Raw genomic sequence first — 15,368 nt, 5'->3', positions numbered from 1 at the left:
ACTTCCCAAGCATTTGGGAACAGCTTCCTCTTACTATGAGCAAACACCCTGGTGCAGTACAGTGCCCTCCTACATGGCTGGTCTGGAACAGACCCTGCCCAGGCTCCAGAGCACCACAGTTCTCTTCCACACCCTGCAGAGCCAGGACAGCTCTACATAGGCTACACAAACAGCAAGCACAGAACGACAGATATATTTAAAACACAACTTGCAACATAACCTAAATTTTACTTCTGCAAAATGAAAATAGTAGCTCTGTCTTCCTCGTGCATCACATTTTCTTTGTTTCCTTTTATATTTAGGACACAGGTCTCTTGCTCCTCCCAGAAGGTTCAGGCACAAAGGGAACAGTGCACCAAAGAGCAACACCACAGCTAACAGGATGTTTAGAACTGTTTACCAGGCAATGTATGAGAACAGCTAGAGCTGCAATTAAAACTCTGTGGGAGTTCCATTGCCCCACCGCATTGGGGGCTGAGGCTGCCCATTGGGCTCAGATGCTCCTGGCTGAGCACATCACTGGGGATTATTCCCCACTGTCCTGGGTTCAGCTATAGCAGTCATTTTTCTCCTTCGTAGTAGCTGGTGCAGTGCTGTGTTTTTGACTTTCAGCCTGGGAACAACGCTGATAACACACCAATGGTTTTAGTTGTCGCTAAGTAATGTTTATTCCAACCAAGGACTTTCTCAGTCTCATGCTTTGCCAGGGAGGAGGGGAAGCCGGGAGGAAGCAGAAACAGGACACCTGACCCAAACTAGCCAAAGGGGTATTCCATACCACAGCATGTCATGCCCAGCATATAAACCGGAGGGAGTTACCTGGAAGGCCCAGACCCGCTGCTCAGGTTGGGCTGGGTATCAGTTGGCAGGTGGTGAGCAATTGTATCCTCTCCCCTTCTTATTTCCCTTATCATTATTATTATTGGTGGTAGCAGTAGTGGTTTTGTATTATACCTTAGTTACTGGACTGCTCTTATCTCAACCTGTGGGAGTTACATTCTTTCGATTCTCCTCCCCATCCCTCTGGGAGCAGGGGGGAAAGGGGGGAGGGGGAGTGAGCAAGCGGCTGTGTGGTTCTGAGTTACCAGCTGGGCTTAAACCACCACACCCACTTTCTCCCTCCCCTCTCCAGTCATCTTGCGTCCGTACCCCAGCTCTGCTCTCATCCTACCCTTGCTCCTTCATGTTGTTAGTCCCCATTTTAGGGAGTTCAGTCTTCAAAGAAATATCCTGGATGTTGTTTTTCTCAAAAACATTTGGCAGCAGATGATCTGAAGTTTTTCTTTAATGCTATGTGTGGATGCAGGAAGGGCCACCAGAACTCAACTGTGCTCATCCCAGGAAAAGAGAGAAGCAGGACAGGAGGAATCCAGCTGCTCTGGCCCAGAGGCCCCAGGCACTTCAAGTTTTCAGGATGTGGGATGGAATGACCAGAGCACCCACATTCTCTCTTCTTCACTGAATACATGCAAGAAAAGGAAACATATCTGCATAAAGTTATTCCCACATAAGACCAGCTCTCCAGAGTGAAGGTTTTCCACTGCTCCATGGAGGCTGGTCCCTACCTGCCAGTCCCATGGCCTCACTCTGGGGCAGGCACTGGTCCCTCCTTCCTCTCCTGTGGGCAGGTGCCTCTGGAGGAGCATCAGGATCATCACACAGGCAGCTCCAAGGCCAAGGGAAGGCACAGGTATGAAGGAGAGCCCAACAGTGGTTTTGCAGGAGCTGTACCTCTGGGAATGGATTTGATGTCAACTGTCAGCAAGTAAATTGCTATTGGCTTCTCAGTAAGCAGCAGTAGTGAGCTAAGTGTTTCCCTGTGTTGTACAGGCTCTCTCTGACTCAATACAGCAGTATTGACAGCACAATCACAGGGTAATCCAGGCTCCACTAATATCTCAGCACTTCCTCATTGAAAATACACTTTCCACTTGGACATTGGCCCATTAGCACAGGCTCACATCACAGCCCCCCGCCCCACTAGGACACAGCCCGTGGCTGCTCCCCAGGGCACAGCCTGAGGAGCACAGGAAATGGACTCTTTTAGCAATGAGAAATCACTAATGGAAAAAGGATGAAAGGTAATCAAAAAGTCTTTATAACTCAAGTCTCTGTAGGTTTGGGGGGAGGGAGGTATTTCCTTGCTAGACAACAGAAGTTCATTCAGTGAATTAACTCTCCTCTTGCCCCTTACCCTCCATCTGTCATCCTTCTTTGCTATCTTATCTCTAAGACCACAGATTCCTCCAGGCAGAAGTCTCTCATTCATGGAAAACAAGAGACCTGCTCCTGCACAGCAGAAATACCTACATCCTACTCCTGTACCACAGGGCACAGATGCTCTGGCAGATCATTAATGCTCCAACTCCGCTGTGCTGGAAGTCCCCAGGCACTTGGGATGCCAGCACCTAGAGGCAGCTCCAGAGCTCTCTGGCAGCTCCCATCACAGCACGATGGAACTCACTTTAGCAGTCTCCATCACTATGCACACATGTGCTCTTGTACATCTCTGATGTAAACGTTGATCTCGACTGCAACGATTGCATGAAGGACTCTCATGAAAAATTAGGTTGTTCATTTGTTTTGGATTGTATAATTAAAGTTCCAAATACATAGGAATATTTAATTTTGTCCTAATATAGCACTGTCACACATAAACCTCAAAACACAGCAAAAAGTGGACAAACAGCCCTATTTTACATGTTGTAACTGTGTTCCAAGTTCAACATCACTGAAAAAGTAGAGCTGAAAGTGCCACAATATCTCAAGCAAGGTAATGCTTCACCTGTAGCATCTGGACAGAAGTTTGCATCACAGCTCCCAGACTGCAGCACCACATCACACAGGCTGTTTCCAAAAAGGTTATGCTCTTTTTCTAAGAATACAAGCCATAATAGGAACTGGTAATTAGACACAAGCAGAGGTTGGTTGCAAGGCAGAAGTCCTAAGGAGTAGCATCAGAAAACATGGATTTTTCCTAAAACAGCTGTAAGCAACACATGAGGCCCTGGAGGTTTGCCAGGAAGCTTTTAGGACACTGGTGTAAGCAGCTATTGCCACACAGGTGGAAAGTCCCAATAAATTCACTGGGGGACAAGAGCCTTTACTTCCCTTCCAACCCACTATGGGAAGAAAAGCCATCCTCATCACTTGGATATTTAGAAGAGTGAGAGGTGGAAGACAACAGACCAAGGTTATTTTGAAAACAGCAGGCTTTAAAACACAGTTAAAACTAACACATATACATCAAGAAAATACAAAATATCTTAACCATTCATGCTTTTGCTTCTTGCTCAACTCATTACTGATGTACTAATTAGTTTAGCAATGCAGAGCACACTGCATTAAGTAACAAGAATGACAGTTTGGTAATTTGCAGGTATCTGATGTTACCAACAACATGAAGACAAGATCGAAAAGTGAAAAGCAACACAAAAGCATACTGGAAGATCCCCTCATGTGCTGCTAGGGCAGGTTTCCGAGGATCCCACAGAGCCGCTCATGCCGGCAGCACAAAGGATTCACCCACAACTCCCCGCTTGGAATTCAGCCAGCACAGACATGCGGCTCCACGTTCTCCACATTCAGAAGTTGCATTCATGTGGAAAGCTGGTGCCTCACAGTATGCAGCAAATGGGACTGCAGAATGGGTTGATACATTCAATTTAGCTATAATCTATTTTAGTAACAATACCAGCAAACCCAGGAGCACAGACCCTGCGAGGAGGGCCAGCCATACAGCAGCCGCCTAGGGCCTCCTGCCACCCCACATGACTTTCCCTAAAGACCATGCCACAATGATTTCACTGCCATTGCTGCCATGGAAAACAAGTTAATCAAAGGATGCTTTCTTTTCTGCAACCACATCCTGAGATGCCTGGCACAATGCCAGACCTTTGACCAAAACAACTAACTTCTGTTGGTGTCCTAGCACTGACAAGTACCATCTTCCACCTCGCCAAGGCCGTAACAGCATCAAGTAAGAAGAGAACAGCAGATGAACACCAAGATGTGAAGCACTTCCAATGGCAGTGCCCAGTTCCCAGCCGGCAGAGTGCCATGACGTCCTGCTGGACACAGTATGCTGCAGCAAAGAGCTGAGTGGAACTGTTTGGAAAAGAACCCCTCCAGCATGGCCACATTAATGTTAAATTGCCAGGATTATGAGGGCAAGGTCAGGGAGCCTTCTGTGGCAGATAGGGAAAGTTATCTGGTCTGGAGTCAGATGAGAAACAGATATCTGGTTAGGAAGAAGTTAACACTGCTTCAGCCTGCAACCTGATAAATGGCTCTGCAAAAAGCAAGTTCTCTCACTTTGAGATATGATGTCACTAACCTTTATTGATCCACAATCAGAGAACTTTGCTTATCTCTCTCCTGTGATATGCTGCCCTCCTGTACTCAAGTAGTGTTTAATACACTGCTGAGCATCTTGCACTCTTTATAGCTCACGCCACACCTCCACCAGGCCACCAGGGACAATATTTTATAGACTGCACCAACCCCAGCAAACCCAAGGGATACAAGCCAGGCGTGCATCCCCTCCCAGCCACTGCCTCCTGCAGCAGATCTGAGCAGTACTTCAGGGCAGTACGATACACCCATACTGGAACACCTCCTGAAAACAGGGGCCAAACAGGGCAGATGTGATCCAGCATGGTCTTAAAGCCTCACGTACAACAGCATGTCTTCAGTCTGAACCTGAGGTAAGCACATGCCTGCTGAAGTTACTGTTCCTATGGGAGTATTTATTTTTATCCAACTTTTACTATTTTACAAAAACAGCACTTTACTTTTAGCCTCAACTTCCTTTTTAATATTTGAGGTGCCAGCATTTGCTGTAGACTGTATACACCAAATCCAGTGGGTTTTGTTTCAAATATACTAGTGATGCCAGAAAACAGCTGAATAGTCAGGTAGCAAAATCTGTAACTCAATTAGAGCCCGAAGCCCAGAACCAGCCGTGCCACCCAGCCCGGGCTGGAGGGGCATCAGACACCACAGCAAAGCACAGGAGGGGCGGAAAGACCTTTAGGCAGCAAGAAAGCAAAAACCCTGAGGTTACAAGAAATGAGAGTGTAAGGCAGAGAAAAGGCCAAGAGTAAGACAGAGGGATTTAAAAGCAACAAACAATAGAAAGAAGGAGATTGGGTGCTCCTGCCTTGTATTACCACAACCAAAATGACACTTGCCTACACTGCAAGGCAGCTCTCACTCATGTTGGGAAACTCAGTGCTGCCAGCCATCCCAAAGCCAAGAGATTACACAGGCTCAAAACCATATGGAGGTACTGGATAGGTGGAGTGAAACATCTCAAGATTTGTTTTGAAGGTTATGCGAACCTTTCTGTTTCAACAGATAACTGGTCTTGTAAAGCTTTGGAAAAGAGACAGAGTGGTAAGTTTTCCAACATACAGTTAATTGTTTTAAAATAGCTGTGACCTATTTTACTCATTTACCAAGCCCCCAAAATACATTCTTGTATCACTGCAGGCCAAGTTTTAGGTTAGGAGTGAAGTTTTCCCTCTGTTAACTACGAGGGATGGAGCACTGGCACAGGCTGCCTAGAGCAAGATCGCAGGACAGCCAGGTATGGTCTCAGCAACACCACTCCCTTGGTACAGCAACAGTCTCCTTCCAGACCTGTACTCCATGACTCTATAAATACACTGCTATGCAGACAGGTCAGAGGAGAAGAAAATTAGGAAGAAATGTCCACTTCGCACAGGTCAAATTACTACAAGTTACTGTTCTGATTCAGTCTAGCAATTCTTACAGTTTCAGACACACACTGAACTTTTTTTTTTTTTAATTAAAGGTCTTTTGAACCATGTGCTTCTTAAAATAGTAAATTACAGCTTCCTCCAATTTATGGAAAGAAATTTGGAACACTGTCTGTATTACCAACCTTGGCAAAGAACATAAAAATCCCAAACTTAAAATTTCCTGCAAGTCAAGAGACATTTGAATTAGAGGTTTTGGACTGTAACCCATTAATACTCTAGCTCAGTGATTAAATTCATGTACAGAGCACTAAATATTTCAGGATCTAAAGAAGGAGAAATGCAGGGTCTGGTGGCTGAGTCACACTCTCCACAACTGGAGAGAAATCACCACTGACCCACCAGAAATATGCTTCAGCTGATCCTGATCCTAAAAGCAAACCTAGATAGACACAGAGATGCTGCAAATGAATGGTTTTCATCCCAGTGCCATCTCTCCCTGTCAAGTGCCATGCAGTATTTATGATGGAAGTCACCCTGAGTGACTCCCCGCTCTGCTGCAGACAGCAGCTTCAGCCTCAGCCAACAGAAATGTGTGGAAAAAGCAAGCTGAACCCCTGGTCCATTATCTGCACCAGCTAAAAGGAGCAAGGAATTATCTGCCATCCACAAAGCTTCACAAACCCTTTAGCCTAACCCTGGACCATGGGACCGCAAGCCACAGCAAGGAGGGAGCACAAGGAATTGGGTCCCTGCAAAGGAGCAGGAGGTCGGGGAGATGCTCCCACCCAAGTCAAGGAGATGCTCCTGGAGTTGCACCGCATGGGGTCTGTTGGCCTGGGCACAGATCTGCAGGAGCACAACCCAAGGGCTGGACCCAGCCTGGACATCCCACAGCATCTTTCCTGGGCACTGGCACCTTCTGGCCACACCACCCTGCGCTCTGGGGACCAGGAATTAGCACGGCTGAGGCATGCCTAGCACGTGCTACCTCCAGTTACATCAAGTAATTACCTTAAAGCAATTACATCAGCACTTGGGGTGCTGAAATGCCCTTTCCTGTACTGACCACAAGAGTCAGCAGTGCACCACTTCTAGAGAACCCCTTTGCTGCTTCAGGCCATCCACTACAGAGGTAACGGAATGGTCCCAAGCTGCTGAAACAAAGTTTGCATCTTCAGAGAAAAAAAAAAAAAAAAAAAAACCAAACAAAAAACAAAACAAAAAAAACCACACACACCACAAAAAAAACCCCACCAAAAAAAACCCCCCAAAACACCAACCAACAAAACCCAAGCAAACCCTGAAAACTTATTTAGAAACAGTAGAGAAACCTTGTTCCAACCTGCCCTTGCCTTGGGCATCAGCATCATCAGGTGTGAACAAGATCGAAATATCTCAATACATAAAGGACTGAGTCAGCTTCAACCTTTTTAACACCATCGTTTTTGAGAATATGGTCAACACTGAAGATTTTCTTCAGCTTTCCATTGCTGCTATTTCAGCAATGCTGCATCTCTTCTAACCAGGGAGACAACCTGGAGCCCAACAGGCCGCTCCTCTTTACCTTCACCATTGCTACCAGCACTGTACATTGAGCTACCAGAAGTTTAAAGAAAGCATTCAGACAGTTCGACTGCTCAGTTGATTCCTCCACAAAAAAGCTTTTGGTGTGAATATATCCTGCTGCAGCTCAGCATCTCCACTCCATTACAAATGGATCATGAGACTCAGCAAAACCCTGCCGAAACAGCAGCACTTGGAATAGTTACAACTTTTAATGTACATCCTATACGGTAACTTCACAACATCAGGGAAAATACAATTCAATACAGCTTGCACAGAGGTGGCCAGATAAATAACTTCATTTCTGGAGGGTACATCTTTTAGACATAAGCATGTTCCAGGGCTCTGAAGGAGCTGTCTCATAATGTCACAGCTACTAATTCCTACCAAGGTATTTCTGGAAACTGGATCTGCCTTGAAACAGATGCTGACAGATGCCCAGCAGAAGAGAAGTCATTGCCCAGAGCATTCTGCACAAGCTTAGGATAAAAAAAGATCTAATACTGTGGGCACATCTTCCACCTGCCTAGCTGTTTAGTAACAGCAAGTACCTTCACTCTGCTGGATTTATGGAAAGGAAGATGTTGGGGTTTTTCATAAACCCCTTCACCATGGTATTGCTCTACCAGCAACTTCAAGACCTGGGTCCTCTGTTCCAGCTACCAGGCCACTCTCTACATAATTCCCAGAAACATCTCTACTCTGAGCCCTGCAAACCCAGCAACATGCTGTGCTTGCAGCCACCCCCCACCCCAGTAAAAGCCCAAATCAATGCCAAGGGGCTGACAGAGACCCTCCGACTGACCACCCTGCTCTGCCAGCTAGGGTGATCTGCCAGGAGCCTGGGCTGTGCCCCAAGAGGCAGAAGAGGAAGGGGAGGGCTGTTTCTTTATTTAAAAGGTGCCACTGGAGGTAGAAACACGTGAAAGTCTGTGTAGGACAAGGGAAGGAATTATCCTTCCCATTGATTTTCACTCCGGGGTATTAGAAAGAACACAGCATTTATCTGGAGATTTCTTCCCAAAGCTAACTACAGACTTTCAAACATAAATGAGACTTGAAAGGGGCTTATTGGGCAAGGATCTGCTGAAACCTCACCTGGAGTGGGAACCCTACAGGAGCTATCTGATCCATGATCCATCAGCTCTCAGACAGCTGAACACCCTGCTCTGTCCCCAGCCTCAGAGGCACAGCTCCAGGGGAAGGAACCACAGGACAGCGGGTTCCCCACATCCCTCCTCCTCCAGCAAGCATCCCTCTGACCTGCCTCTGCCACAGGGACCCACGAGTCCCCCTCTGTGGCCACAACCCCAATGGCATCATCCGCCTTGTGCCACGATGGTCAGTCAGGGGGCTGGGGACAGTGTCCCAGCTAGGGCTGGATGCAGCCCAGGGACACGGGCTCACTGCCCCTCCAAACTGTCTCCATCCTCCAGCAGCCAAGGCTACACCCTGGGAACTGTGGCAGGATAAACCCTGAACTGATGGAGACCCTTCTTCAGCAATCCTGAACATGCACCTGCCTTACTGCTGCCCCAGAAGCTGTTCCTGGAGCCCCCTCTGCCCCAGGCTCGCTGGGAAAAACCTCTGAAGCCTCATCTCCAATCTGCTGTCTTTCCCAGGTAGCTGGGAGGTTGTAATTGGTGAGACAGGAGATTAGAAATATCGGCAGCCTCTAAGACGGACTTTAGTTTACTGGCAGATCAATAGCGCTAAGGTTATATTGGCAAAGTGTCTACAACTCTATTGACTCACGCAATTCCTCTTATCAATTTATCAGAAATCTAGAAGCCAGAAGATATTGTTTGAAGAAAAAAGGCAGCAGGAGTTTGAACACTTAGCATGGGCTGCCCAATCAGCCTCTCAGCACTAAGCATTTTACAGCAGATGCGTCTACTGCAAAGGAGGCTAATATTATATGATTAAGAGCTAACTTGCTTCCTCACATGCCACACAGCCTTTTCAAGTTGCTTCTCACCTCAGACCTTTGCACTGAGTCACTAGGACAGACACAGCTCCACCAGCCCAAACGGAACAAGAAAACCTGTATTTCATACCACAAGATCCTAAATTGAGACCCTCCTGTCTGGACCCTACCCAGGCTGACCTCTGTTTCCTATAAAATCTCAGCTTTATGAAGTTAAAAGCCCACCACAGCATTGGGAATCTGTTCATGAGGATTTCTGAAACAAAAAAAAAACAAAAAAAAAAACCCACACACAAACAAACAACACACCACACACAAACCAGCATTTCTGCACCTACACAGAAAATGAGAAAGTATGAGGTTTGTCCCCCAAACCTTATTTCCCACCCTCAAATTAAGAGTTCCAAGCACACGGATCATCTCCTTTCCCTGTTACAGCCGGACAGCTGTAGCAGGCAGTCACACCACCATGAGATGCCCTTCTCAGAAAGCACTAGATAGCAATGACCTCGGTACAGCAATATGAGATTGCACTTGTGCCACCTTCAAAAAGGAACCCAAATTAAACTTTGGGACCCTGTATCATCTCCTTGCTGAAGCACTGAAGCAGACAAAGCGAGCACGTGGAGACTCCCCTGAGCCCTTGCTCTCCCAGCCTCACCCCAACCAAAGGTCACAAAACCCATCTCCCCAGTGAGGTGGAACAGTGGGCATCATCCTGCAGCCAGAGCTGGACCCTTGCTCCCAGCAGGTTACACACCTCCTCCTGTGCATCAGAATGGAGTGGGAACCGCCTGAAACCCCAGGGCCTCATCTCCATCCAGACCCTGGCTCCAGACTTTAACAGAGGCAGCCTGATGCCACACAGACAGGAGCTGAGCTACCTACATTGAACACTCCAATAACCAAATGAAAGCTGGTAGGTGCTACCCAGGGCCTCTGCAGAGCTGCCTGTCCCAACTTTAACTTAGCTGTGAGGTCCTGAGCAAAAGTCAAAGAAAACCTCATGGGAGTCCTACCCTGGAGGAAAAACTGGATCTTTTTCAGCAGGCTCTTGCAGCTGAGCTAAACAAGACCACTGCAACCCAGAGCTTGAATTTAACACTTCCAGCCAACACTTATAAAGATGCCATCCCCCGGACTGATGTTCAAAGCTGCTGCTCAGGGAAGTGCATTACCTGCTCCTCTGGGGAGAAGTTTGAGATGTTCAGCTGCTCATTAAGGTAAACAGGTATTTAGGTCTTTCCTCCAAGTTAAGTATTTTTGAAAGATTTAAAAAAAAAAAAAAAAAAAAAAAAAAGCAGCAATCTGGTTACAGTGACAGAATCTAAACTCTGTTCCCTGGGGTGACATTGGGAACATCACTTACCCACACCACCTGGGTACAAGGGTAAAATGTCACCCTTCCAAGCAGAGCTTGGGCAGCACTCATGCACCTCTCCAGGCAAACCCCAGCAGCCCCATGAGCAACCTTAACACTGCATGCATGGGGCAGGCTGACAGGCATCCATGCCCCCTGTATGGTTTCCATCGGTTGCTAGAGCCTGTTCCAAACCAAGCACATTGAGGAAGTCATGAATCCAAACCAAGCACTTTGAGTAAGGCTTGAGCAAGTCAACCAGAAAGGAGAGATCAAAGAAGGGAAAGCCCTGGGAAGGCATTCATGGGGAAGAGTCATAGGGAGCACTGGTGAGCTCTGATATAAGCACCTTCAACACTCATTATGGATGCTCGGAGGGACAAAATCTCTCTCTGAACTTCTAAGGGAAAGCCTGTTCATGACCTGGATTGAAGGGTGCCTTCTCTCTGAGGCCACAGGACACCCAGCCCAGGCCAGCAACCTCCACCAGGCCCTTGGTATATCCCAGCTCACAAACCACCACCAGCACCAATGGGCTGTGCCACATGGTACCACTCTGTGGCCGCACCGAGCCAGCTTCTCACCGAAACCCCAAGGATTAGAGGCCTCCAACAAAAAGTTTCTGCTTTTATTATTCCAGATCCAAAACACCTCCACACAGTGTCCCTCTAGCAGCTGGGCTGGCACAGAAGGATGATGGCACACGGCTGGGGCGGTGGGAAAGCAGGGGCCAGGCTCCTCCTGCCAAGTGCTGCCCCAGGACTGTCTCCTGCACAGAAAAGTCTAGAAACATAAAGGCAGGGCAGGGGGCAGGGGAAGGCATCTGCCTGCCAACTTCCTGAGTGCTGCTATGAACGGCGTCAGCGACTTGCCACAGTGGATGAGCTTTAGAAAACCACCCATGACAACTGTGGTAGGAGAGTTTCATACACCAGGAATAATTACCTCTCCCAGAGCTTTAATCATCAGGGTTGCTATGAGAAACTGACTTTTCTCCCCTTGGATTAATCAAAACCATGTTATTCAGCATGGCGGCAGGACAGGTTTGCATTTCCACATCCCTTTGTCTTGCAGAATGTGAAATGGAAGAGTAAAAGTCAGAGGAGGGGAAAAATCACATCTCCCAGGTCTAAAAATCCAACGGTGACAAACACCACTAGGTACAAGAAGAGTTTCTTCAACTCAAAGGGGCATTGGAGCAGGAAACCAAAATAAAATAATCTAAACCCCCTCCATTCATTAGCCCTCAGGTGATAGTGAAAACATGCAGCAATCAGGGCTCCAGAAGCTGGTAAAAGCCTCTTGACCAGCTAGCTACCACTTCCAGCAGCTTTCCTGTCAGGATGTGGAGCTCAGTACTAACTTGGGTACATCCCCTCTTCCAGATGGATGCAATGCTGCAGAAGTTACTCTGGTCCACCTCAAATTCACTCCTCCACCATCAGGCATGAAGGCACCAAGGCTCTAAATATGAGCAATGTGGAGTGGGGTGACAAGTGTCAATCTAGGGGCAAAGGGTTGCCAGTTTCCACTTGGGACTTACCAGTCCCTGGCCTCAGACTGTAAGTTGTTTCCTTCCCATGAGCTAGGTGGTACTTCAACATCTCATATTCCATTGAAGGGATTTTATTGCCCAAAGAACTCACAAGCTAAATAGCATGCAAGTTAAAGATACAGAAGTAAAGAAAGGTAAAAGCCCAAAATAAAACCTTTTGAAGTACCTGGCACAAGGGGAGAGAGAATCACCATGTCTCCCAAGACCAGCCCCCTGCTCTTAACACTTGCTGGCACTTCAGCCGAGCACTGCTCTTACCCAGGACAGCCAGTCCCTACCCCAAGGGACTTGTATGCAGGAGCCCATGGAGACCTACCCCAGCTCTGAGAGAGGGCTGTGCAGTGCAGGTCCCTTCCTCCATGCAGGGCAAGCAGCAGGAGCCCTAGCAGGGAGCAGAGGCTGCAGCAGGCTCAGGCTCCTCTGCTCTGCCACAGCCCTACCTTCCAGGATAAAACCAAAGGCTGACTCAGTAACTGTGAAAAAGCCTTGGCTGGTGTCCTGGGTTCTGAATTACTGGCTGGGCTTAAACCACAACAGCTGGAGGGCAGAAAGGAGAAAGAGTGGGACAAGCACACAGACAGTAGAGCTGTGACAGTGCAAGACGCCCACAGAACTGCCCGGGCTCCTCATGCCAGCTGGGAACCACAGCCCTGACACCACTGCAACACCTAGAGCTGCTCCTGCCCAGTGGTGCCTAGGGTCTTCACCTTCCACCTCTGCCCCAAAGCAAAGCAAGTAACTTCTCTAACCTATGACTCTTACAGCTCTGGCAAAAGCAAACACCTGCAGGGTCCAGAAAACATAAGACTGAATGACAGATCAAAACAAGTAAAATCCTCAAGCCCAGCCAAGGACACAAAGACACCGTTCCCAGGAGGAGAGGAAATGCCTGCCTTCCCCTCCGCAAAAGCAAAAATCAAACTCCCAGCTGATGTCAAAGGCCAGCAATTCCCACTCCATCCTTGTCATGTCCAAGTCACCAGACAGGCCCCTCAGAGCCTCTTGTCTGGTGAGAATCATTAATCTGATTGAGTGCATTAGATGCAATCTCAACATTAGAAAGCAAACACTCGGCATTTTCAGGACATAAAAAGTTGGTTTGGTTCTCCTCCTCCACCAAGCAGCAACTACTGGAGCCAGGGAGCAGAACGCTCACCCGGACACCCAATGCTACAGCAACCACCTCGGCCAGTTTGGGAAGACACGCAGAACAGACAGCTTCCACCTGAGGTTCATGCTGGTCTCCAGCCAGTTCACACAACTGGGCCTGAACTCCCTGAAGGACACCCGGAGCAGAGCACAGCCTGTTTCCCATGTGTGCTGCTCCTGCAGAGCAGCCAGTGACCATCCTTCCCACACCTTGGCATCACCCTTTGTGTGGACAGCAGGGAGCCAGCATCCTCTGCGCAGGACTGCTGGCATGGGGGAGCACACGGGGCAGGTCACACAACCAAAATGGGGAGAATAAAGACCTTTTACTAAAGCACCAGGAAGCAGAGAGAAAAAACACTAATTAACTCAGCAGCAAGTTGTTAGGATTTGCGTATAAATGCAGCCACAAATCATTACAAACAAGCCAGGACAAGCCAAGCCCATTAGCATGCACAGCTCCAGCCCCAGAGCCGCTGCTGCTCTGTGCAGAGGCAGGCTGCCAGCACTCCTGGGGAAGGCAGCGGGAAGGGGCCTTATCTCCCCCCAAACACTCCTACTCCAAGCAGCAACAGAAGCCACAGGGATAAGGTTTCTTTCCATATAAAACAAAGGAACAGGATAAATCCTTCAGTCCCACTCAAGAGCTGGCAAGAGAAAACCCAAAGCAGTGACTGCCCCACCACAGCAGCTGTGCTCCTCCTCAGGCAGGACAAGGGCAGGGTGAGTTCAGGAGAGCCTGGAGATTCCGAGGATGCAGAAGGCAGCACACATCATAAATAACAAACCACGCACCTGATGTGTCAAAAGAACAGGCCCAAAAGCCAGAAACAGTAAAAAGGACCTGAACAGAAGAAACTCTAGGGCTGTTAACTGCAATTCAACAAGCTCACCCTTCCAAAGCCACAGCTACAGCAGTTTGCTTTACCACACTGTTTCATCTGAGCTTGCCTCCTCATTGCTGAGATTTTTGGCACTTCCTCTAGCATCAGCAGAGGCTGCAGGTGTGCTCAGCAGCACAGCCCCACCAGCACCATGGCAAGGACCAGGATGGAATCAGATCTCCCTGCATTTGCACACTTTGCATTTGCCTAATGAGGAGTCACTTATTACCACAGAGAAGAGGGCTCAATAAAATTTACTATTTTTCCTCTCACAAAGGCAAAATCTGCAACTCCACTGTTTTGGGGTTCTGCTTGTGCCCCCCATTCCCCCTGTCCCGACTGGCATCTTAGGATTTAAAAGAAAACTCTAGCAATTACCAGTTTACATCAAGGCTTAAAAAAAAATAAATCCTAATTTTAAACAGGAAACTCTCCCTGGCAAGATCCCAAGAACCCTTCCACAGTGACTTTTATTAAATGCAAGTTTCTCGTCACTGCAACTCTGAGCACAGCCTGTCAGCTCCAGCAGAAAGCAAACCTGCCTCTGCAGAGCGTCCTGGGGCTACCATGAGGGAGACTAAGCCCCTCCGCAAACAGGAAACATTCATTAAGCTACACCTAGATAGGCATTTCCAAACCAGTGGTTAGAAATGCATTACCTCCTTATCTGTAGTCAGCGAGCGTGCCTGGCTTCTCAGAGAGGCCGCAGCATGACACATCTAAACAGGAGCCAAGTTTGAACAATCAAGCAAGATAGAAAGGATGAGCTTCCCCACCACAACAGATAATACATAACTAAACTGTTCTGAAAGAGTACTAAAATTGAAATATTCTAGACTAGATTTTTTTTGCCTTAAATGCAAAGTTTCAAAACAGACATTATCAAAGAAATCACAGCAATTCCCACTCTCATGTCCTGCATCGTCTGATTTAGAAACCATCCTTCTTGTTCAAGCTCTTGAGTGCATGTTTGCAGGAGTAATCACTTTTATTTGGCCTGACTTGGAAGCCAGTTGTTAAGCTCACATTTTCACTCCAGGGTATGAAGTTTTTCTTCACTAATGACTTTGTACAGAATAAACCACTAAGAGATCATTGGTCTGTAGAAGCAATCAGAATCTGGGGGCTTTATACAGGAATCACTCTTTAATGACCAGGAAAATGGGCGTCCATACAAATATATATATTTATAGATATTACAGGT

The 15,368-nt window shown here is 47.6% G+C and overlaps 1 long non-coding RNA gene across 1 annotated transcript; it reads right to left on the bottom strand.

Moving 5' to 3' along the window:
• Positions 1-2,256: 2,256 nt before the first annotated feature.
• LOC115619057 lies at positions 2,257-13,555 on the bottom strand. Its single transcript, XR_003994903.1, has 3 exons — positions 13,545-13,555; positions 10,395-10,400; positions 2,257-2,359 (listed from the first exon to the last, which is right to left on the bottom strand). It is a non-coding gene; the product is annotated as an uncharacterized LOC115619057 (long non-coding RNA).
• Between the last annotated feature and the right edge of the window lie 1,813 nt (positions 13,556-15,368).

Source organism: Strigops habroptila, chromosome W, assembly GCF_004027225.2.
Source record: "Strigops habroptila isolate Jane chromosome W, bStrHab1.2.pri, whole genome shotgun sequence".
Classification (NCBI taxonomy): domain Eukaryota; kingdom Metazoa; phylum Chordata; class Aves; order Psittaciformes; family Psittacidae; genus Strigops; species Strigops habroptila.
Note: the sequence above shows the minus strand (reverse complement) of the source record. Positions and strands in the feature narration are given on the sequence as shown.